This window comes from Lissotriton helveticus, chromosome 8, assembly GCF_964261635.1.
Source record: "Lissotriton helveticus chromosome 8, aLisHel1.1, whole genome shotgun sequence".
Taxonomy (NCBI): Eukaryota; Metazoa; Chordata; class Amphibia; order Caudata; family Salamandridae; genus Lissotriton; species Lissotriton helveticus.
The window spans coordinates 1,610,340,903-1,610,366,314 of NC_136069.1; the positions used below are offsets into that span (position 1 = coordinate 1,610,340,903).

The 25,412-nt window shown below is 40.4% G+C and overlaps 1 long non-coding RNA gene across 1 annotated transcript in view; it reads right to left on the bottom strand.

Moving 5' to 3' along the window:
* Positions 1 to 25,412, bottom strand: part of LOC144772086 (uncharacterized) — a 77,714-nt gene that overhangs the window by 52,036 nt on the left and 266 nt on the right. Inside the window, exon 2 of the long non-coding RNA XR_013599640.1 lies at positions 24,497 to 24,519. This is a non-coding gene — a long non-coding RNA (uncharacterized LOC144772086). The remainder of the gene's footprint in view (positions 1 to 24,496; positions 24,520 to 25,412) is intronic.

Consider the following 25,412-nt stretch of genomic DNA (forward strand, 5'->3'; position numbering starts at 1 on the left):
TAATGAAGAATACATATCCTTTGCTCCTCTATTGTATGTGTGTGTTTTCCTCTAATAACATGTTTTGAAATTCGTTTTGTATCTATATACACATGCACGCACCCACAACACACAGATATTAATAATGGTTAAGGTACATATATGTATATATATAAAGTTAGGCAGAATAAACTATTTTTACGTCAGTACGTACCTTCATTATATTTGGTACTTAGAATTTAGGGCTTGAGATTTAGGCTCATGATATTATGTAGTCGATATTCTGGTGGAATACTACTCATATCACTTGTTAGATTCACATGTGTGTTCAGCCAAAAGCATCACAACAATCACATGCTTGGGGCCAGATTTAGCTACACTTTGCACAGGTGCAGTGTCACAAAAATAACTTTGTGTGAAGGGTGCACTTTCAGGACAAAAACTATGGTAAATATCACACATTGTGTAAGAGCATAGATACAGGACCTAACATGTGCCAGCAAAACGGAAAGAGCAAAAGTGCAATACCTTAGGAGATAGATCAATATCCCACTATCTACCTTTTTATGCAATGCAGTGCAGCAAGGTTGGTTGCTGATCTGCATTGCTTGATTTCTTAGTAAAATTATCCCTAAATGTTCAGGTCATCTGAACTGTGCTATCTGTCTAAATCCTAAACAAAAAAACGCAGTGCCTCTTTCTCTCTGTCAGTCCTGCTTAAAGCCTTTATCTCCCAAGTTTATAACATGATATTAACTTGCCCACATTGTATCTGCCAAGGAAAAGAGAGAGTCCCATGGTGTAGAAATAATAGAGATTCATCTTTCTATGTTCTCTTAGGAGAGTGCAACTCCGCTCTGACCCTCACGACGGACAAAACTGATGTACATGAGCTTACAACCTCTACAATGACAAGATACTTGAAACTCTGGACTCCACAGCGCCGCTGCAGGAAAAAAAAAATCCACTAAGATTTCCAAGCCTTTGTTCAATGAAGATCTGAACTTGGAATGTAGACAGCTTAGAGCTGCTGAAAGTCTTTGGAAATCGGCTCCTACCTCTCTCAACCTGAAACATCTCAGAAAATTAAGGAATTCGTACAATAGGAAGATCCTTAAGGCGAAGGCAGACTTTATCCGAACTCAGTTGAACCTAGCAAGGAACCGACCCAAAAAACTCTTTGAAATTATCAAGCAACAATCTTGCAATACAACTAACTACAGTGAATTAAATGACCTGGCCACTTTTCAGGTGACGAGCTTGCCAATTTGTTCATGAAAAGACTAGAGCTATTGAGCTAGACATCCAATCAAAGTTGACCCCCCGCCAACCTATGGCACTAGACCCCAAACTGGACAGTTTATCCGAAGCTTATTCTAATTTTATCAACCCAAGGGAAGTTGCAAAAAACAACGCCTCCTGGCACACCTTCACGCCAATCTCTCAACAAACTATCTACAACACTCTCCAGGTAATCAACCCTTCCAATCATTTCTCGGATCCCTTGCCACCTGCCCTTTTCACGATCTTAAATACTTCTATACTACCATTATGGTCTAAAATTGTAAACGCCTCCCTGGCTCAAGGTGTCATTCCAGACTGTCTTAAAATAGGACAGGTCACTCCTATTCTAAAGAAGGCTGACGCTTCTCCATCGGGAAACATCCTTTACAACACAACTTTTACCACGCAGTGCCTTTACGATGCAACTTTTACAACGCAAACCATTACAACGCATTGCGCTGGGGGGCGCTCTAGGATAGGGAACAGGTTTAATTTACTGTCCAACACCTTCCCTACTATCCACGGGGACTGGAGTTGGAATAGTAAATTAAACTGTTCACTATCCAGTGCCCCAAAGCACTATGCGTTGTAATGGTATGCATTGTATAAACCGCGTTGTAAAAGCATGCGATGTAAAAGCATGCGTTGTAATGTCATACATCCTTCTCCATCTGATCCTAACAACTGCCGTCCTATAACCAATATCCCCACCTTGGCTAAACTATTGGAGAAATGTGTTCAAATACAATTATGTAATCACATTGAGAACTTCAACCTCTTAAACAGTCACCAAATGGGCTTCCGAAGTGGACACAGCACAGATTCTGCACTCATGCATATTATGGATGAAATACTAATCATGCTTGATCGAAATGAGTCATGCCTTTTGATACTTCTCGATCTGACATCCGCCTTCGATATGGTCAAGTACGACAAGTTCCTAGCCCAATTGGAAAGAAGGATGGGCCTCTCGGGCATTATGCTACAGTGGTTCTCCTCCTTCCTGAATAACAGATCTCAATGATTCAAAATGAAGAACTCACTCTTGCAACCCTCCATGGTCACTCTTGGTGTGCCCTAGAGATCTGCCCTCTCACCCATTCTCTTCAATTTGTTAATGAAGCCCCTGGCGAATGCCCTGAAGTCTGCGAACATTCTATATCACCTATATGAGGATGACACCCAGCAATACCTTAAAATCACCTCGCCAGATGACCTCATTGCTCTTAATACTACGCTTCTGAACACGCAAAGCTCGCTCACCAACAACCATCTGATGTTGAACACCAAAAAAAACAGAAATCATTCTCATCTCACCACCAAACTACACTCCAAAGATAGACCTCTAGTTAAAACACCTATCCTCCTTTGACTGTGTCCCCCTCATCATAGACTTGGCGAAATCCCTAGGTGTCACCATTGACAAACATTTGAATATGCAGTTGCACATCTCTACGGCCACCAAGGGAGCTAATCACAAAATGAGTATACTAAGGAAACTTAAACCCTTCCTCCCTCAGGCTGACATAAAAGTTGCTGTACAAGCTCTTGTACTACCTAGATTAGACTACGGAAGCACCACCCACTCTGGTCTCCCTAAATACAGGCTTGCACCCCTGAAATCAGCTCTGAATGCTGCTGTCAGACTGGTATCAGGAACCAAAAGAAACAGCCACATCTCACCAACCTTGAAAGCACTGAACTGGTTGCCGTATGAAGCAAGAATACACCTTAAAGTGGTGTGAATGAAGCACAAAGCAATTCACAACACACCCAGCTACTTGGCACTAAAGTTGGAAAAATCTGGAGACTGTAGACAACTATGAAGTGCGAGCACTCTACTTCTGAAACCCCAATCATTCCGGAAGAAGAGAACAGGCTGTAGAGCTTTCTCAGGGATTGCTCCAAAGATTTGGAACTCTCTACCACCCTTAGTGTGTGGAATCACCTCCCTTACTGTATTCAAAAAGGTAGTAAAAAGTCTACTAATGAACAATTTCATATCCTACATTTAAGTATTGGTTTTATTTGATGTCTTTTAATCACATCCCCCGCAATTGTTGCTGATTAATGTTTTCGATGGATGGAGAGCTGTTTTAGCTCTTTCACTTTTATATATCTACCTTTAATCGATCTAGGAATTTGATTGGCTGACATCATAATGTCTAATTTACATTGTTCTGCAGATGCTATTGCTGGTCCTTTACCTTTTCTATGTATATACTTTTCATTTATATCTCTATTATGACAAATTGACATTTTGTTTGTGTTGACTACCTCTTTGACTGTTATCCTTCTATTGTAAAGTGCTCTGATACCCTCGTGGGTCACGTACACGCTATATCAGAATTTATAAATAAAATAAAATAAATTATGTTTTTTTATTTAGGGCCTGTCTATGATTTTAGTCGCAGTTGGCTCCAACCAACGTCTCTGCGGTTTCAGAACAAACTGCCCTTCGGTGGGTGGTCCGAAACTGCAATTACTATGCCATTGCTGTCGCAGGGATTCTTCTCCTACACAGAACTGTGCATGGAGACTTGGAACCTCAGTAAATTAGGATGTACCAAAACTCACCTTAGTATCCAAAATCCCCGATCAGACTAGCAATCAGTGTCTCATTGGTTCTTCCATACGCCAATGATTAGACAACCAAGAACATGGACTTAAAACACCTCAGGTAACGTGGAACACATGAACACTCTTTCGTTATACTATCATTCCATTCCAAAACTAGGAGCAAATTAAGACACGTGCAAGTTTGAAATATTTATTCCTAATGCTGTGTTCTCAAGCGCAGTATCTTAGCTAATACAAGCAAACATATTATAAGCAACAAGGTTATCAGCATAGTTACTATTCCATAAAATACAAAGGGAGAAAGCATGTTAAAAATGCTAAAGGGAAGACGGCTAAATGGAACCTCAGTCTTACCCTCCCTTGCTAGTATATTGTATTATATCTACAGAAGGTCTCTTTGGGCTTAGAATGGTGGCCCCATACCTCTGGTTCTAATAGAAAGGGAGCACATCATTTTCTACACCAGCTCTCTGCATGCAAATGTTCTCCAAAGTGCGTTTGCATGCTCTGCGCAGTGCATTATTAAACGCGCCAAAACCAGAGTTGCCCACTGCTGCATATGTGTTATGTCTCGGACGTGCGTTGAGCAGACCGAACAACAACCACTGTGTTGAAATAACCTTGAAGGCCTCGGCACTCACTGTTCAGACATAGCTTCAAAGCCGATACAGTAGGAAAAACATATTATTCTCGTGTGAAGGAAAATATTCTGCTTGACTCTAAACATTTATAATAATATGTGCCGTGTGCAAAGCAGCAGAAAGGAAAAATGGCGTTTAAACTTCTAATAAGCTCATGCTAACTTAACACAGTGTAAAGGCAAAGCCCATCTCCATGACACTGCACTTTTCTCAATAGAGTTTGTGCAGCACAGGCTACCATAGAGAAATGGGAGTTACTGTAATCCTTACCCTGATGGTGCCTGCCACACAGTGCAGGGATTTACAGGGGGCACAATAGGTGCCCCCTGCCCAAAACTGGAGGCCGCGGAAGGAGGGGGGCCCTGCTAGGGGCCCCGCAAAGTCACTTTCCAACCAGCCTTCCATGTCAGAATATTCCAGACAAGTTTTCCATGTCAGAAAACCTGCCATGGAAAGCCTATGGGAAACAGATCTCATAATCTATAGACAATGGTGTAGGGTCTCCTAATGTGCACCCAAGGGGTAATTCCCACAAAAGTAATATGAATCACTAATCAGAATCTATGCACACTCTCAACCTCCCCAAGGTACACCATCCTAACCTCAAAAATACTGGGTAAAAACTGGAAAGTGGAGGGAGTATGCAAAATCAAATCCAATATTACAACAATTTCTGTATTAGTATTGCTAGGTCAAAAGTTCACATAAATACGCCTCCAAACAAGTGAAAATTGACGTTGTTTTTTCTTTATTCTGAAGCATATATTCATTTCAGTCAGCTTCCAGAAGACACATCACTTTTTTTAAATGTACAACCAAAATTACCAGCTTAACAGCCAATGCGTTTCGTACCAATCCGGGACGTCATCAGGGCTGTAAACAAGGAAAATATGAATAAATATGTCAAAAAATTATATATATAAAAATGTCGTCACCATACATTCAAAAACATGGTAATTTGTCACAATCTCATAGTACAATTAAACATGACACAATTCCATTGTATAATCAGAACACTGCAAAGATACCATTCTACCTATTGAACTATCTGTTCATCAAAATATTTGCCACCTGTCACGGTGATCTCAAATGTAAGCAGTAAGTCAGTGTACCACTCTTACCCTCAAATCCGACATGGAGAACTATTATTACTCGCCAAAAATAGCATCTATCCCCTGTGTATAATGTAGAGACATGAACATTCCGAAATCCACCCCAAGGGTCCACTGTACCCCTCTGTATTGGTGTGTTAGTCACTAGCTAAACTTAAGCTCACCTTGCTAGATACAGCCGTCACTATCATCAAGATTAATTATCTTTGTGTCCAAACAAAAATAGAGAGAGCTCCGCGCATTTGGTAATATCCCGGTAGTTCAATACTGCAAGAAATGTTGGAAGCAATTGTAAGACCTCTCACTATTTAGGGTCAAAAACATTTCCAAATTATCCACCTAACATGCCCCTTCATATTCTTACCAATTCATCCCTGCGAATTCCAATCAGTTTCTTCCGATATCTCTTTCAATGATTTCTTATTCAAACATCAAATGCCACTATAATAAAAAAGCGTATGATTCAAATACAGCGCAACACCTTTAATCAATACACCCCTGTATAAAACTGCCTGTAACGTCCTACCCATACTCATGTAATGAGAATGATATCTTACCTAAACACATTTTTCTTTCTGGCCCGAAACACTATGTTCCCCGACCTTCAGTGAAGTAAAGTAATGCGTGTGCTGATGCCAAGCTCGAAAAAACGTTCTGAGGCAGCATTTCCTGGTCCATCAAGTCGCTTGACGAATATGCCACTGTACCAGATTATAACTAAAGGGAAAGAATAAATATATATATGTGTCCCGTAATTCTACACATCCCTTGTGCCATTATCACTATTGTCCCCCGCAAGCCTTGGTGATGCTACCTACCAATATTCCTAATGCCCGTCGTCTCAGCAGCAATCCTGGCTCCCGGCCCGATAAATCCAGAATGCACGGATACCTAATACAGCCCTCCTTTTTCTACTCTAACCACGCCAATCAAAATCTATGTTACAAAACAGGCGCATCTATCAAAGTTGCGGGTTGTTCCCAATCAGGTCTGCCAGTTCAATTGTTTCCGGTAATTCCTTCGTCCCTTCCTGTATATACCTATTCAATTCCCCATAGCACACAAGCCTCGACGGTCAAAAGTTCTTCTGTACTGCTCCTCTATTTCAAAAGCTGTCTTTCTATTGGCCTGCTATTCAGACCACCTGATAACGTGCTGTTCCCTTTCCGGTCCGCCTTCCTTCATTCGACCTCGTCTTACTAAGCAAAAGAAAGAATACAATTCCAATGTCCCGTATTAAATCACACACTGATATTATCATCTAGTTTAATGGATCACCAAGACAATCCAGTTACCAATGCCTATTCTCCTATTCCGCGCTAAATGTCAGTAAATACCACATTCACCTTTTAAAACACCATCGCTGCCATGATGTCAATTGGCCGGGCAACAACCAATCGCGAACTGCCTCCCAACACTACCGGCCACATTAAATATATGTATATACCAATCAGCCCGTAAAAAATCCATGTTAATACCAAAGAGCTAGCGGCTGCCCTTGCCACCTGCCCAGGTGAATCTAAGCGAATACAACGGCTCAGCTTTTGAATGATAATAGTGGCAGCTGCCACCAAATTTGGTTCTAGCACACATAGTGATGTAATAGATGTAAAGACGATTTTGTGCTTAGCATGCTCTAGCTGAAGCTCGTTACATATTCAGTCTATAGGGAGGAATTATGAACATAGGGATTTTGTCAGGTAGTTTATGTACACTGTTGAAGGATGAATTTTCTTAGTGTATCAATATTGGCAGGATTATGAGACAGACGAATTTGCTTCTTGGGTAAACAGATGGACATAGGATATCAAAAGGAAAAGGGGCAGAAAGTTGATTGTGGTTACACTCGGAATCGGGTTGAACTTGCTTATTGCGTCAAGACGTTGAGTGGTAAGTTCTGCTGGTGCAGACAGACATATGGAATCAAGGATGTTGCAAGGAACCCTAAATGTTAGGCGGACGTTCCAACTATTCATGGGTCATCGCAGAGGTGAAATCATGTTGGAATGGGATTGTTTAAGTAGGCCTGATGGTCGAAATGAAAGGTAGAATTTTGATTTGCCTAATAAACAGAAGCATGATTCACTTAGATCCACAGTACAGAAGAACTTTTGACCATCGAGGCTTGTGTGCTTAGGGGAATTGAATAGGTATATACAGGAAGTGTCGAAGGAATTACCGGAAACAATTGATCTGGCGGACCTGATTGGGAACAGCCCGCAACTTTGATAGATAGGCATGCGCCTTTTTTGTAACGTAGATTTCGATTGGCTTGGTTAGAGTAGAAATAAGAGGGCTGTTCGAGGTACCTGTGCATTCCGGATTCATTAGGTCGGTAGCCAGGATTGCTGCTGAGACGACGGGCATTAGGAATATTGGTAGGTAGCATCCCCAAGGCTTGCGGGGGACAATAGTGATAATGGAGATCAAGGGATGTGAAGAATTACGGGACACATATATATATTTATTCTTTCCCTTTAGTTATAATCTGGTATAGTGGCATATTCGTCAGGCGACTTGATGGACCAGGAAATGCTGCATCAGAACGTTTTTTGAGCTTGGCATCAGCACACGCATTACTTTACTTCACTGAACGTCGAGGAACGTAGTGTTTCGGGCCAGAAAGAAAGATTTGTTCAGGTAAGATATCATTCTCACTACATGAGTATGGGTAGGACATTACAGACAGTTTTATAAAGGGGTGTATTGATTAAAGGTGTTGCGCTGTATTTGAATCATACACTTTTTTATTATAGTGGCATTTGATGTTTGAATAAGAAATCATTGAAAGAGATATCGGAAGAAACTGATAGGAATTTGCAGGGATCAATTGGTAAGAATATGAAGGGGCATGTTAGTTGGATAATTTGGATAGGTTTTTTACCTGAAATAGTGAGAGGTCTTACAATTGCTTCCAACATTTCTTGTAGTATTGAACTACCCGGGATATTACCAAATGCGTGGAGCTCTCTCTATTTTTGTTTGGACACAAAGATAATTAATCTTGATGATAGTGACGGCCATATCTACAAGGTGAGCTTAAGTTTAGCTAGTGACTAACACGCCAATACAGAGAGGTACAATGGACCCTTGGGGTGAAGTTCGGAATGTTCATGTCTCTACATTATACACAGGGGATAGATGGTATTTTTGGCGAGTAATAATCGTTCTCCATGTCGGATTTGAGGGTAAGAGTGGTACAATGACTTACTGCTTACATTTGAGATCACTGTGACAGGTGGCAAATATTTTGATAGGTAGGATGGTATCTTTGCAGTGTTCTGATTATACAATGGAATTGTGTCATGTTTAATTGTACTATGAGATTGTGAAAAATTACCATGTTTTTGAATGTATGGTGATGACATTTTTATATATATAATTTTTTTATAAATTCATTCTTTTTTTCCTTGTTTACCGCCCTGATGATGTCCCGGAAGGGGACGAAACCCGTTGACTGTTAATCTGTTAATTTTGGTTGTACATGGAAAAAAAGTGATGTGTCTTCTGGAAGCTGACTGAAATGAATATATGCTTCACAATTAAGAAAAACCAACGTCAATTTTCATTTGTTTAGAGGCGTATTTATGTGAACTGTTGACCTATCAATACTAATACAGAAATTGTTGTAATATTGGATTTGATTTTGCAAACTCCCTCCACTTTCCAGTTTCGACCTCATAATCTCCACAGCGGAAACACCATCGGTAAGGGAATATGTGGTGGGTACAGCTAGCCGAAGGACTCCTTGATCCAATTGGAAGCCATTTGGATTGACTGGCCAGTTTGGACTACAACCACTGTCATTGAAAAATGGCGGTTGGACTTTAAACAAAGAATGTCAGTCGGTAAGCCTCCGACTAACAGTCGAATGCTTACCGACCAACATCCTAATCAGGCATTTAGTTGTTAATTATGTATGTGCTGTTTAAACCACATACATGTATTTCTTGATTTAATTAAATATATTTTGTAATGAGAATGAAAATTGTAGTTATTTTCATTTAATTCGAATTTAAATTGTTCATATATGGAAGAAAAGTGTTACATAATTTAATTATTGTAAAATATGTTATTACAATGGTATTGTAATATTCTTCAGTTTAAAGTTGAAACATTAGTTCTATACTTTTGCAATTATGAGTTTTTTGAAGAATATATGGAGTGGAGTGGAGCTTGCATATGATCTAAGTTACGAGCGCCCTGAATATCTCGGGCACCTAGGTCCCTATCAGCTGTGTTCTCAGGCTCCTGAGGGCAGACAGCCTCCTAAATGTTCGATTTCTGCACTTCTTCTGTCTAACAGTTATCATGCGTGCCCTCACCTTGCTATAGCGGGCCTTTACCTGCTGCACTGGATACTGTCTCTCCCCACCCTATCCATGTTGTGCTGCCAAAGAGTGTGGCTGCCCTCTGCCCTCAAGGCTGCATTCTTCACACCATCAGGCTTCCCTGACAGTGAGGGTGGCCTGCATCCATTTGCCCCATGAAGATCTGCCATACATGGATGGGATGGTAGAGCTTGCAAGTTTACATGCTATATGTACCCATGATGCTATGTAGGCAGTGGTGAATGTAGGATGCCCTAGGGTGCTGCAACTCCCACCCATGACTCCCTAAATGGGATATATTCCTGGAGAGAGAGGTAGGCCTGCAGCATCAGTGGAATGAGCTCCTCTGTGCGTATGTAATGTTGTCAGGAAATACCTTTGGTGAAACATGTTGTCACTATGTGTGGTATTCTGGCATCCAATTCACATTATAAGTCTAAGGTTTTCATAGATGGGCTAATTTAATGCATTTGTAGATTGCTCAGATCATAGCAGGAAGAATTATAAAAAAAAAAAGGAGCTTATTTACTTTTCAGAAGATAGGACAACTGTCAGTTGACTTTTACCCTTCCAATTGTGTTACACATGAATGAAGTTATGGTGTTACAGTACTAACATGTCAAACATGATGCTACCATCAGGTGGTACTACTTAAAGACATTCTTCCATTGTGAACACTACTTTGAAATCTGTGCTGCATTTCAATGCGCATTCACAAACTTGAATTCTTGCCATATTCTGAAACAAGGTCCAATCAATTTTTGACTCTGAATTTTTGTTTTGCCCTCTTGTTGATTTAACTCCTAATGCATTATGATACTTGTATGCCTTCCTTGAGTCTACCCATTGGAAGGGAGAATTGTACTTATTCTTATAATACTTTGATTGCTAAGTTTCAAATTCCATCATGCACATGTTCTCTCTTGTATGAATTCCTGTCATATTCAAAAACAAGATCAACTTGATGTTACATGTTGGTTGCTTTGTGGGACTTCAGTGCACTCCTTTAGTCAGATAGTTGAAGGAAGGACTAAAACTGCTCTCCTCTGCATCATGCCTTTAATACTTCTTGGCAGGAGCGGTTAAGAAATCACATGTGTAAAAGTTGTTCCTTCTGTAACAATGATGCCACTTAGCCAGCTTGACCTGCAATATACTGATGCTTTTATTGGGGATGAAACTCTGCCATGGCCGGTCCAAATTCCAGGTGTAAAAGGAGGAGGGTTATGTGAGAGGTTAGCTACCCCAACATGTAAAAAAAAATTTTAGCTACAGAAATGTCAACCAAAAGACATCCCAGCCTTGGGGAAAGAGGAATGTCCTTCACAGAGAGCTATGATGCCTTGAGGTGAAAGCCAGACATCCTTAGAAGCCACAAAGATGACTAAGAGCATCACCATGGGAACATAGAATATGAGGACTATGTACCAGACATGTAAGACAGCCCAAGTGGCAGTGAAGATGAAAAAATTAAAACTGGTCCTACTTGGCATCAGCGAGACCAGGTGGACACAGCCCAGACAGAAAAGACTGGCTCCAGGCAGAATGCTGCTTTATTCTGGACATGCGCAAGAGAAGACCCAGCACACTCAGGGAGTAGCACTGATGATGATACCAGCATCAGACAGAGCTCTGAATGTAAACTATTGCTATGCAGCCATAAATGACAGCAAAGGAGAAGAAATTATAGTCCATTCTGGAGTAATGCCTTGAGAGAGACTTCACCATACTGATGAGAGACCTCAATGCGAAGATTGGAAGCAGCAACGTTGGGTAAAAAAAGTCATGAGCAACCATAGACTTGGCAACATGAAGGAGATTGGTGAAAGGCTCACAGATCAAGGTTCCCTGAACAGTCTGGTGATAGGCGGTAGTGTATTCCAACACAAGAGAATACACAAGGAAATGTAAGTGTCACCAGACCATTTAAGTGAGAATAAGATTGACCATGTGTGTAATGCCAAGAAGCTCCAGAGGTTCCTGTATGATGTGAGAATACTGAGAGGAGCAGATATGGTATCAGACCATCACCATGTAATGGCCAGGCTAAAGCTCAAGCTGAAGAAAGCATTGATGGTTTGAACCAGCAAGCCAACACCAGTGATGTAACATGAGAATCCTAAAGGATGCACACAACACCAGTTAATACTCAGTTACCCTCAGTAACAAGTTTCAGGTCCTGCAAGAACTAGCGGACCACAGAGACCCAGTAGATCGAAGATCAAAGAATCAGTGACTGGTCAGGATTACCTGCCAGGAGGTACTGCGTCCCAAGAAATACCACCATAACAAATGGATATCCACTAAGACTCTCCACAAAATCGAAGTGTGAAAGGAAAAGAAAGCTACAAATCTGCACCAGCTGAACATAAGCCATAAGTACTCAAGGCGAGTACATCAAAACCATAAAGGAAGCAAAGAGTAGCTTAACAGCAGACAAGCAAAGATTCATCTAGGGTCTTGCCACAGAAGCCTAGGAAGCAGCAAACCATGGAATTATGAAAGAACTTGATGACATATATATATTTATATTTAAGATTTAGGGAGAGTAACATTCACCCAACTGACATTTTGGGATGGTAGCAATGTCATTTTACTCAGAAGGTCTTACTTGCAGCAAAGGTTATTGGTAGAAAGACTGTATTATATCATGCTAATTTTGGAGAAGAGCCATGTTTTCAGGCTGTTTATGAAACTCAGCACATTTGAGTTTAGTCTTGGAGAATTTGGGAGTTTATTCCAAATCTGGGCTGCTTTCACTTGAATCACCTCCCTCCTTATTTTAACTTTTGAAAACTAGGTACCCAGACCAAGTTTGTTGGGGAAATAACAAGGAAACTGTCCAGCAGCTACTGAAAGCCATAAAGGCCTGTTAAAGACAAAGCTGTGAAGACAATCGAGGCTGAGGAAGGCCAACAACAAAGATGGGTGGAGCACTTTGAAGAATTGCTGAACCAGCTGTACTGCATTTTCTGCCAGACATACATCCAGTTGACAAGGACTTGCAAATTGACTGCAACAGGCCAATCAAGGAACAAATGGGAAGACAGCTGGACCTGACAACAATCACTACAAGGCACTAAAGGCAGACATTGAAACATCAGCAGGCATGCTCACCCCCATGTTGGGAAGGATCTGGTAAGAGGGAAAAGTGCCAGTCGACTAGAAGGAGGAACATCTCATCAAGATCCCCCAAAAAGGTAACCCGAGTAACTGCGCAAACTACAGAGGATAACTTTTCTATAAATCCCAGGCAAACAGATGAGGGAGCAAATTGATGCTCAGTTGTGAGACCAGCAAGCCAGCTTCCACAGACATAGATCATGCAAATAAATAACAGATTGCAACATTGTGCCTACTCATTGAGCAGTCGATGGAATGGAACACTCTCCCATGTGAATTGTTTTGACTATAAGAATGCATTTGACAGCTTGGGCGGACTGACCCTCTGGAAAATCCTCTACCACTATTGTCTGCCAGATAAACGTATAAGAATCGCCAGCACCTCTTATAATGGAATGACCTTAAAGATAGTTCATGGAGGACAACTCACAGACGTCTTACTAGTGAGAATTGGAGTCTGCCAGTGTTGTTTTTCTTGTCTTTTCTCTTCCTGATAGCCATAGGCTAGATCATGATGACATTCACAGCAAGGAGAAAAAACAGAATCCAGTGGAAACCTTGGATGCAGCTCAACGACTTGGACTTAGTGGACAACATGCCCCTCCTCTCCCATACCTATCTGCAGATGCAAGAGAAGACCGACAATGTGGCAGCCACATCAGCACAACTTGATCTCCACATCCACAGGGGAACACCAAGTTCATAAAGGCTAACACAGCCAACACCAACTGCAGTCACTCTGGACACTGGACGACAATGAGGCCTTCACCTGCCTGGGCAGTGTCATAGACAAGCATGGTGGACCATGATCACATACCTATTGTGACACCCACACGCTTAGTCACAAACCCACTGAGACACTCTTACACTCACTCACTCACACATTCATTTTGAAATGTTACAGGTTACATTTAGAATTTATTTTTTTAAATACTAGAAATGTACTGAAAAAACAAAGGTTACAGGGACGTTAGGGTTAGGAAATATCATTTTTAACACACCATAGAAATTTACTGAAAAGAACGAATTACAGGCATGTTATAGTAAGGTTCAGATTTCATTAGTTCAATCCAGTAAAATTCAACAGCTATGCTTACCTCAGCTAACTATACCTTACACCCCACAATGCACTGCTAATGGCCTCACATATTACTTCCCTACTGACATGGTCAGTGACATCATTGATGAAATCACTGATGACATCTCAAATTATATCACTGATGACATCTTCCAAAGAGCCTCTCTCACACCCACTCACGCCCCATGGAACCTCTCATAAACCTACTCTCACAATCTCACAACTGCTCACATACCAATTCACAGACCCATTCCAGTACTCACACAACCAATACCTCAACCCTAGAGCCCCTCATATAACCACACACTCATACTGCCCCTCATATAACCACTAACATACTCTTACAGCCACTAATGCACCCATTCATTCACCAATACAGCTACATACATATCCAGACATTCAGACATTTACACACCCATACATATGCTCTTGCAGCCACTCAAACAAAAATTCAATCACACATACAGTTCATCATACAGTCACTCAATCACTCATAAAGGCACTCACACTTCTGCTTACTTATCAATACAGCTACTAACACAACTACTCACTTATCCATACAACCACTGACGGCTACTAACTCGCCCATACAACCACTCACACATCCACTCTGTCACCCATATAACCACTTACACAGCCATTCAGATACCTATACGACCACTCACACACCGTTGCAGCCACTCATACAGCCTCTAACTCACCCATACAGTCTCTTCCACAGCCACTCACTCTCCAATACAGCTATTCAGTCATCCTTACAGCTATTCTCATACCCACTAACACATCCATACAGCCACTCAGAAACCCATACAGCAACTCAGACATCAACTCACACTCTTTTACAGACAGTCAACCAGCCACTCAGATGAGATATAGAAATAGTATGGCTGATTACTAGTATAGAAGAATAGTATTTTAACTTATGTTGTAGTTTTGTGTATATCCTTAAGTCTCAAAAACATTTATGAAACACTTGCACTCACAGAGTGATTTCATCTGTTAAGTCATCAGTGATGTCATTTGAGATGTAATCAATGATGTCACTGACCATGTTATGAGTTATGTAATATGTGTGGTCATTATGAAGTGTATTATGGGAACGCAAGCTATAGTTAGCTCAGGTAACTATAGCCGCTGAATCTCTATGGTTTTGTACGAATGAAATCTGAGCCTAACTATAACCTCCCTGCAACCCTTGGTTCTTTCAGTGAATTTCTAAGGTTTTTTATTTCTATTTCCTATTTATAACATCCCTTTAACCTTTTTTCCAGTGAATATGCACTTATAGTTTGCAGCTAGTATTATAGGAAATGCATTTTTTTTGTTTCACCAATAACTTTGGCACCTTTTGATGAAACTTTGCAAAAGAAAGTTCAGCTACTAAGCATAACATTTTGGGGAATGAGAAACAAATTGTGTCCCAAAATGCAATTTAGCTATGCAATTTCCAAAGGGCTTTTTAACAGTACCACAACCAAAACAGCTGAATGGGATTGCACCAAATTTGGCAGAAAGTTAGATATTCTTCCAAAAAGGATGCTTTGGTAATTTGGTATGATTCTGTTTAATAGTTTTTGAAAACTTAAGTTCATAATGTATAAATATCTGAACCGTTCGGCTGAAATTCAAAACTTCAAGCCTTCTGATTGGCAGAGAGGGTTTTTTCAGGGCGATCACACTGATTGACTGGCTGCAACATGCATGAAAAGAAATGTTGTAACAGGCATTACAGGAGCCTGTTGTCCTGAAATGTTTGATTAACAAAGAACATAAAGGGGCTGGGTAGGGATATCCCGACCCCTTGGCCTTAGTGGGGAGCTCCGAGAGGGACCCGGGGACTAAAATAAAAATAAATCCTTTTTCTATTTTGGTGTCCAATGGAAGTCCTGTAGGAACCCCACAGAACCACCAAAGTAAAGGTCAGCCCTGTTTTTGTTTACATTTTCCTCGGGTGGGTTGGAATTCTGAAGGCTGTCACATTTTTAAATAAGATTTAAGTGGGTAAGGGGGATGTACAGAGTCTTCTCTCCAAACCAACCATTCGCCCCAGAGACCTCATCCCCTATGACTCAATGCAAATTTAATTTGCTGGTGGATTCCAACCCTAGGTCAGCACAATCTATCTTTTTTCCCTGCCCATGCTTGTGAAATCTCAGTCGTTTTGGTTGTTTAAAACTGTATATTTTTAACTGATATTTTAACATAACTATAAACTCCCTATAACCTTTGTTTCTTTTCTGTGAATATCTATATGAATATTTAATTATTTATCATGAAGTATTATTTAAAATTCATGTCATTATTTTCTTTGTGAGATTGTTTTAGTACTTGTGAGCTGCCTTGTGTATTTCTTTAATGACCTTAGGGCTGGATTGGACTACATTTATTACTGTTTTGCCACTTTTAGGGTTATGGTAACCTTAGATGTGTAGTTCGTTAAGAGCAATGGGGTTAGTCTTTTGTGGGTGGTTGACTGTAGAAGCCTGTCTCTTCCTAAACTTATCCTTACTTTTTTGTAAATCCCTCACATTTTGTGTTAGATAATTCCTATTTTCCCATCACTCTACCCCTGCCCCAGATCTAAGTCTGGGTACAGTGCTTCCTGAGCCTGGCATTACCAGGTCTGGTATTTTCATACCAAGGTATCAAGGACCCAGAAACTCTAGTCTCCTCACAATAACCTAGAGTAGTATGTTCCCTGTCAGGGATACTGTTGTATTCTACTTAATGCATATTCCTATGTATGCCTTTACCCACTTCATGCCTTCTAGTGGAATGCCTCTGCACTGTGATGCACCATGGAATGTTGGGTGCTGGTTGAAGATAAGCCACAGTTATGATGGAGCTGAGCTGCCTGCTGGCTGCTCCTGGTGGGGCTTGTTCCAGGCTACTTAACAACTTACAATAAATCTACATGAAATACCTCAACCAGTCTGGAGTCGATAACTACATTTTGATGGCGACAATTTGATCTTACCTATGTGCTCAACTCAAGAAGTCAAGCTTCTAGAAGGCAAGATAATCAAAATCTTCATCAATTTCAATCTTCAAGGAAAGACTCTGGCATCTAAGCCCCACCAGTGACCTCTACACCGGTCGCCCCTAACCTCCACATGCCAGATCTATTTTCTACACTCATCAATTCAAGTTTGTTTTCAACATCATCAAATGTCAAGGGAAATCATCTACTTTAACCTCAAAAGAACTCACTACAACTACAGCATCTCAATAAGAAAGGTAACTGGTGCTTGTCTGATTGTGTCTGCCTGCGTAGTGTAGTGTCCAAGTTCTGTGCATTTCAACCTCAAACAGATTCGAAATTGGCCAGTTATTCCTGCCTGCGCCACAGTCTGTTGAAGGAGGGTGTCTTCTCATGCCAGTTACAATCTCCTTGCACCTCAAAGTCTTTGCCTTCTGTTCCTACAGTGTGTGTAAAGGACTAATCTTTCAACGCATGCAGCACCTCAAGCGTTTTCTGCCTCTACTGCAGCTTAAGCCTCTATATGCTGTAGTGACAGTTCAAGTGAGGGTTAGCCTGCCTACGCCTGCGTCTTGTGTAAGAAGCCTGCCATGTACATGCCTACACACTGTCTTGTGAAGAAGTGTGTTTTCTAATGTGTTTGCCAGTTCAAGTTTTCTTACACACCTCAAGTTACTACCTGCTGTGCCTACAGTATCTCCAAAGGTCAGTTCCAGTTGTCTCTACTGTGTCCCAAGATATTAGGTTCTGGTGTCCTCACAGAATCTCTGCTATCAAGCTGCTACCAAGACAATCAGAACAAGATTAACCATTGGATGTATGACATTACAACGCATGCTTTTACCACGCATGCTGTTACAACGCAGTTTTTACAACGCAAACCTTTACAACGCATAGCGCTTTGGGGTGCTGGATAGTGTATAGTTTAATTTACTATTCCAACTCCAGTCCCCGTGGACACTAGGGAAGGTGTTGGATAGTAAATTAAATCGATTCCCTATCCTAGAGCGCCCCCCCAGCGCAATGCGTTGTAATGGTTTTCGTTGTAAAACCTGCGTTGGGAAAGCACTCTGTTGTAAACCTTTCGTTGTAAAGGATGTTTCCCTTAACCATCATCTCTTAGGGAGAATTTTCTGGGAGAATGATGTCACGCGACAACTGGTGTTTAATGTCTAATAGTTATGGTGTCATCAAACGACAACTAACTTTTCGTCTTGACACAGTTCATTTGGAGGAAGCTGCACCACACAAGAGTCTATACAACATCATTTATGAAATGGTGTGTGTTAATGTGGGAGTGACTGGGAAACTACTCTTTCAGATGAGCACTCACATTTTTATTTGGAGGCCTTGTGGGGTTGGCACTGCAACATGGCAGTTTGACTGGTGCCATTTGAACATTACTGCACGAGCGTTGCCCGAGACCCAGCGCAAGCATTCATGCAACGTCTGCAGTATCTCCTCACCTGCTATGCCTTCGTCTGGCTGCATTCGAACTCTTCTAATTTCATGTTCTGTCCTCACTGCAATGTGCTTCTCTATGGCGCACCACAGTTCCCTGCTGTGCAATGTTGGGGTGCACGCTTTTGCCGTGAGCCACTCTGCACAGGCGTCTCTGCGTGCCACCATTTCTTCACTTCATCCACAATTATCTCCGGAGTGCCATTTTCAGTCTCACGTCGGGTTTGTGTTGCTGTGCATTATAGTTAAATATAATTGCACATAGACTGGAATCAACTCTGCATTATCACAATCTTGTCAAGATGAAGATTGGTTACAGTTCTGTGCTGCAAGTTATTTGGACATTGGAGTCACATTTCTATTACCACACTTTACGTCCATCATCAACAGGGACTCATTTTTTTTAAGGTGACATTCTTTGCTCGAGTGGAGTGTAATATTGTAAAAATTGTACAATCTAGTTTACATGCAATCTCTTTTCTGTGTTATGCTGCCACCTAGTGTCTAAACTTCACGTTTTGCATTGAATGTCTAATTTCTTTTACTTCTTTTAATGTTCAGCTTCCACATTTCATACTAGTGTCCCCATTTTTAATTTTCTTCACAGTGGATTAGCTGAATTTCACATGGCTCCTACACAGGACTCTATTCCTTTCATGGGGTAACTCTATCTGAGGGCTTACTCTAATTACTTTAGTCAACTTACTCAGTGTCTCTCTCAATGGTGTACATATTTGACATTAGTTATACATTCCTCATGTGACCTCTGCTCGAGATTGACCAGGGTGCACATTTTCAAAGTTGCACATTTTCAAAAGTTCTATTACTCTATTTTCTCAACATTTTCTATTTGAGCAACATTACTCAATTTCAATTTATGCAGGATTGCCTGGCAATGATTGCGTAATTCAATTACTCATGTATCTCTTTTTGTTCATTATCAATGTACATGCATATGTACAATTATCTCATGCATGCGTGCATTATTTCTTTGTAGGGGATGCGTATCAATTTGCATGAATACTAGTAGTATTCCCTTGTTGGGATTACATTGTGTTGTACTTGTCACTGTACTCACAGATTCAAATGGTCACACTCAATAGTTCAATTCTTCAAGTTTTTCAATGTGTGACCTTCATGAGGTTGTAAAATGTTGTTACTGCCTTTCATCAATTTCAATGTTTTCAATGCTTTTTCTGTATAACCTTCACTGTTTTGTGAGGTTCCACTCATCAATTTTTCAATGTGTGACCTTTTATGAGGTCGTGTCTATAGGAGTTTTACACTCTCAATTACTCAGTACATTCTTGCTGAATTGTATTGCTTGATATTCAAAGTGTCTACATTATATTTTTAATTGCTATGTTTACAGGGTAGTATGAAAAATCTCCTGTCCTTTCCTCTGCTTCTCTGTTTACTATTTTAATTTACTCAATGCCTGACTGCTTTCATACTGTTCGGTTGGTTGGTGTGTCTGGTGTAGTTCTTGGGTTTATAGGTTTATTCTCTTTTTCTCGTTGTTTTATGGAGAAGGGACGTAAGGTATCTAGTTTTGTGTTCATACCTTTTCTGTTTTACTCCTCAAGTCTTACTGTTTCTTTATGCACTTTGCATTGCCTTGTGTCCTTTTCTGTATTTTCTATCTCTCATGCTGTGCAGTGTCTCCTGTCACATCTGTCTGGCCAGCGGGTGTATCAGAAGGTAATTATCTGTATGTGTTCGCTTTCTTTTATGTTCTATGCTCCTATCTTCATAGTTCTGTTGTGGAAGAAGGGGAGGTATGTTGTATTCTACTTAATGCATATTCCTATGTATGCCTTTACCCACTTCATGCCTTCTAGTGGAATGCCTCTGCACTGTGATGCACCCTGGAATGTTGGGTGCTGGTTGAAGATAAGCCACAGTTATGATGGAGCTGAGCTGCCTGCTGGCTGCTCCTGGTGGGGCTTGTTCCAGGCTACTTAACAACTTACAATAAATCTACATGAAATACCTCAACCAGTCTGGAGTCGATTACTACAGATACTCTGGAGCCAGCATCTTTAAAGTACATGAGCAAAGAGAGAGGTGGAGGCTAGAGGCTTGACAAAAAATTGGTCATAATGCTGCCTATTGCTTATCATGTATTCCTGAATTTGTAGACTGTAGATTGATTTTTCACATTATACTTCTGGTTACATACACACATGCATGTGCCAATGTTCTTTACCACTGCCTATTATTGGTGACACCACCAGTTTTCCTTTGGCACCATATGTGTCATGAACACCTTTTCTAGCAATGCCACTGGACACACACCAGAGAAAGGTGTGGTGGTACTAGAAAGCTTCTGACCAAAGAGGCCCTGCATACATTCGACCAGTAGGGCAGTTGCAGTCTGCCTGCGGCAATTTTCTCCCTGTATACAGGGAAATCCATGTAATACAGAGCCACAGAACCTCTCACACACAGAGCAGCAGCACCAGAAACCAGGGAGCAACAAGACAGAAACCAGAGTTGGCATCTGATAATGCATTAAGACCAGCAATCTTTGTGTACGACTCTTTCATGAAAGGATGTTTCATTGGATGTTTCATTGGATATATAATGGCTCAGGAACTTCAAAATACGTCGCAAGTTATCGGAGATCAGAAATTGGGAATGTACTTTCAAAGTAGGCTGTATTGCCACACGCTCCACCAGATAGACTGAAGCCTCACTTTTTCACATAGTTACGGGTGTCATCCAGTATTAAGATCTGTATTCTACCATGTAAAGATGCTAATCTTAGTTTTCTTCTACCCCTCTAAATACTTGGCCTCAGTGTAACTATTTTACACCAGTGTAATTTAACATAATCTCATAAATTTTGCACAGGGGAAAATAATACATAATGCTGGAAGTTATGCCATTATGCCCCTTTGCATGCATGATATTATCACTCAGTGGGAAAAAAAGTATTCCAGGAACATAGCCACTGCACAATCAATCCAACCACCAGCAATATTTCTTTAATTCAAGCGCCAGTGAAAGCAATTTTGCGTTAATATTTTTACCAGAGTGAACCGTGTGGGTAAATTTTGAGCGTCAAATGCATTTTATTTTATTTCTGTGTTTACACCGAGGGAATTCCATAAAAATGTGAGGCTACTGTACACATAAATGCAACTTCCTCTTCCTGTCCTTAACACTCTCCTTTGTGTTTTCACAGCCCATGGTCATTTTGGATTTAGGTTCTGGAGGGAAAGCATTTCACACCCTTTGTTTGCATCTGCAGTTGTCTCTGTATCATCCAACACTAGTTTTTAATTTGTATTGCATTTATTTGTTACTGCTGGCCTAGGATTTGAACAGGGAGAGTGATGATTTATGATGGAACCCTGCATGTATTTCCCATACATGCCTTTACTCCACAGTCACTACTCTAACTGTGATGTTACCACGCATTTCTTTACCACAAAAGTTGTTACAACAACTTACATTAGGGGGCACTGGACTTTTGAATAGTATAAATTACTATTTCAACTCCAGTCAGTGTATCAGTAGGGAAGGTGTTGTACATAAAATCCAACACTAGTTCAGCAATGGAACAGCTAAAGCAAGTCATTGTAAAGAGTTTTGTGGTAAAGGAATGTGTGATAACATTGCAGTCAGGGTAGTGACTGGGGAGAAAAGGCAGTTTGTGATTTTTCCTGTTGGGTAAAGGATGCTTCCCGGCAGGACTGAGTGAAATTAAGGTACGATGGACATTTTGGGGTTTTGGATGCCTGAAGTTATTAATAATTACACATTTTACTTGTGTTTTGGTGAAACACCCATGGGCATATTTACAAGCCCCTATATCCCCCAAAACATCATTTTCCGCGACATTGTGGTAGTGATAAGGGCTTCACTTTATTTACAAGGAGTGTTAAGCCACTTATTGTGGCCTAACGCTGCCTTCTAAATACGGCTCCCTTTCATGCTATACTTATTGTGAAAGTGGAGGGCAATGGGTGTTGCGGTGGACGTTCCACCGCAACACCCATTTATTTTGACGCTGCCCATATTTACAAGGGTGGCATACTTTTTGGGGCAGCTCCAAAATTAAGACCTGGGTAAACCAGTTTTTTTCCTGGTGCAATAAGGAGAAATGTTGCTATTATTGAGGAGCCACATGTACCATGCAAAGGAGGGATGACAAATAGAAGCATAGGGGTGCATTAAGGAGACGAAAAAGTGAAAAGAAAGTTAAAAAATGTGAAGTGGACAGGAATAGAATGAATATGGTTTGATTAGAGAAGACAGCTACAAAAGAGCATGGTGGATTCTGAGAACAGCTTACTGTTCAAAAACGATGTGCACCTGTTCCAACCATCATGCTGGTTTGCATGCTATTATTTATTTTAGTATGAAATGCTTATTTGTGCCATTTTTGTGCATGAGACCCCAGGATCAGTATTTCACATAAATTGCCAATTTTGTATTTCATCTGATTATACTAGTAGCGATTGTGCAATATAGTAACTCACACCCACTCACTTACCTCTACACACAATACAATATATATGTAGGCCCTCATTTATGTGGATTTGGTGTGCTGCCCCATACCAAAGTAAAAGGGCAAGACTGCACCATATTTATGCAATATGTTGTATCCATGTAATTCCCACCTGTGCTGTTGCAATTTCTGCAGCTTAGCACCCTATGCAGGCACCCGTGTACCTTAGTGCAAGCGGGCCTGTGTTGTCGGCAGGATTGTTTTTGCACAGGAAGTGGCCCTTTAATGCAGAGAAACAATCCTAATAGGCAGTATCCTCTTTCTATGTGTGCTGCATAATGCAGCAAACATAAAAGGAGGACAAAACAAGGAGAAATAGAGTAATTTCCCCTCATTACTCTTCACATTGGGAGGCATAAGGATTTGGCACTTCCCCTGGTTTGCAAGGTCTTGTAAATCTGGGGAAGTATCAAAATCCATGGGTGTTGCATGTGAACACCCACAGCACTGCCCATGACATGCCTCCAGGGCCCAGAGTAAGGCAATGCAGTAATTTGCTCTGATTTGCCTTTCTTCATATCTATGAGGTAATTCACAGCTAAGCATAGGGGCTTTGTGTGGCTTCATAGATATGATTTTGTAGTCTGCACCCCTGGAGCTTCACAAAAAGTGTTTTTGAGATGCATTATCATTTTTGTTATTTTCGAAATTTAAGAAATTGCAAAATTGGGATTTCTTAAATTGCGATTGCATTTAAGGAATCTCAAATTGAGATACCTTAAATGCAATGCATCAAACTTTAAAAATTTGCGAATTCGCAAATAAGAGGAGCAAATTACCATAAAGTTGACCTTCATGGTAATTTGCGAAAACTTTGAAAAATGCACTAAAGTGCATTTTTCAAAGTTCCATTTTACAGTGTGCAAAATGTACTTCTAAGCAGATTTCAGGGGTGCAACAGGGTGTCTTTTGGACACCCCAGCACCCTTGAAATTGCATTCTTGATTTGCGAATTTCTAATTGTGAATTGCAAATTAAGAATCTCTTTCCATTTATTCCTATGGGCCTCTAGGCCCATAGGAATGGATGGGGAGGTATTCCTTAATTGCGATTCTCAATTAGATAATCGCAATTAAGGAATTTTAAGAAATCGCTATTTTTTCAGCAATTTCTTGATGCATTGCAGTTTGCAATTCCTTAGTTACGATTCCTTATTTTTCGCAATTAAGGAATCGCAACATGCAATATTGATGCATGTGCCAGTATGTGTCTTCCTTTATATACAAAGAAATCTAAATAAAATGTATAAAACAATTCCATATAAAAGATAGGGGCAGGTGCCTTTCTGCAAAAGTATCTGGTTCTGTCTCTTCTAAAATTAAATTTACTTCACCCAATCTACCTCTTTTGGAAATCACATTCTAAAGAACTTCACAAAGCAAAACGTATATTTATGACATCTTTTTACCTCTGGATGTACCTCGAAAGATTCTACAAAACAAAAAATAGGAAGCAGAAAAAAGGAAAGTTAATCAATATTGCAGTTATTAATATATGGATTCCTTATTGATAACACTATCATCAGCAGAATTAATCACACCATCTCAAAGGTATGTCCTCTCAACCTTCGTAATCCTTCATGCCTAACTACTATTAAGCGACATTCAGAGCTAAAGTCTGGTTCCCTGCCACATGCTGGCGGCTTGTTTATAGATACATTCCACAAATAAATGTAACCACCAATTGTTGCCCTCATATAGAAAAACCCATGAATAGATTGGATTCTGGAGAGATTAGAAATGGTAAGCAACACAAAAGACATCTGCCTGCAAAGAATCTATTTTAGTTCATCTTGGAAATATTTTACAATTTCTTTTGTTGTTATCATTTTACTAATGACAATTTCGTTCATGTCAAGGTTGTGTGGTATCTCTTCTTGTGCTATGTTATATTGTATTGTAATGATATTTCCAGTGCAAATTTACAAACCTACTGATGCTGTACAGAGTGATCTCTTGGTATTTTAATAAAATACTTTTTACTCTAGTTAAGTCTCTGGCCCAAGGCCCATCGCAGGCCCTATTAGACCCAAGCAGGAAAGATACCACTGAAAAAAACACTCTCAATCTTCTGCCCTTCACCTGATTGCTCCGCAAGGAGGAGGGAAAATTTAAATAACAGATGATCGTGATAACCTCCAACTAAAGAAAATCCACAAATCTGTCTGCTCTGAGTCTTAAAAGCCTGAGGAAATGGGTAGGTTAGAAATGCAGTTAATGTGCTTTAATGTGGAGGGTTGTTGCTTTACAGCTTACTGTTATGGCTTAATTTTCTTAGAATGTTGTTGTAAATACACTTAGAAATGCAAGGAAAATATACACAAT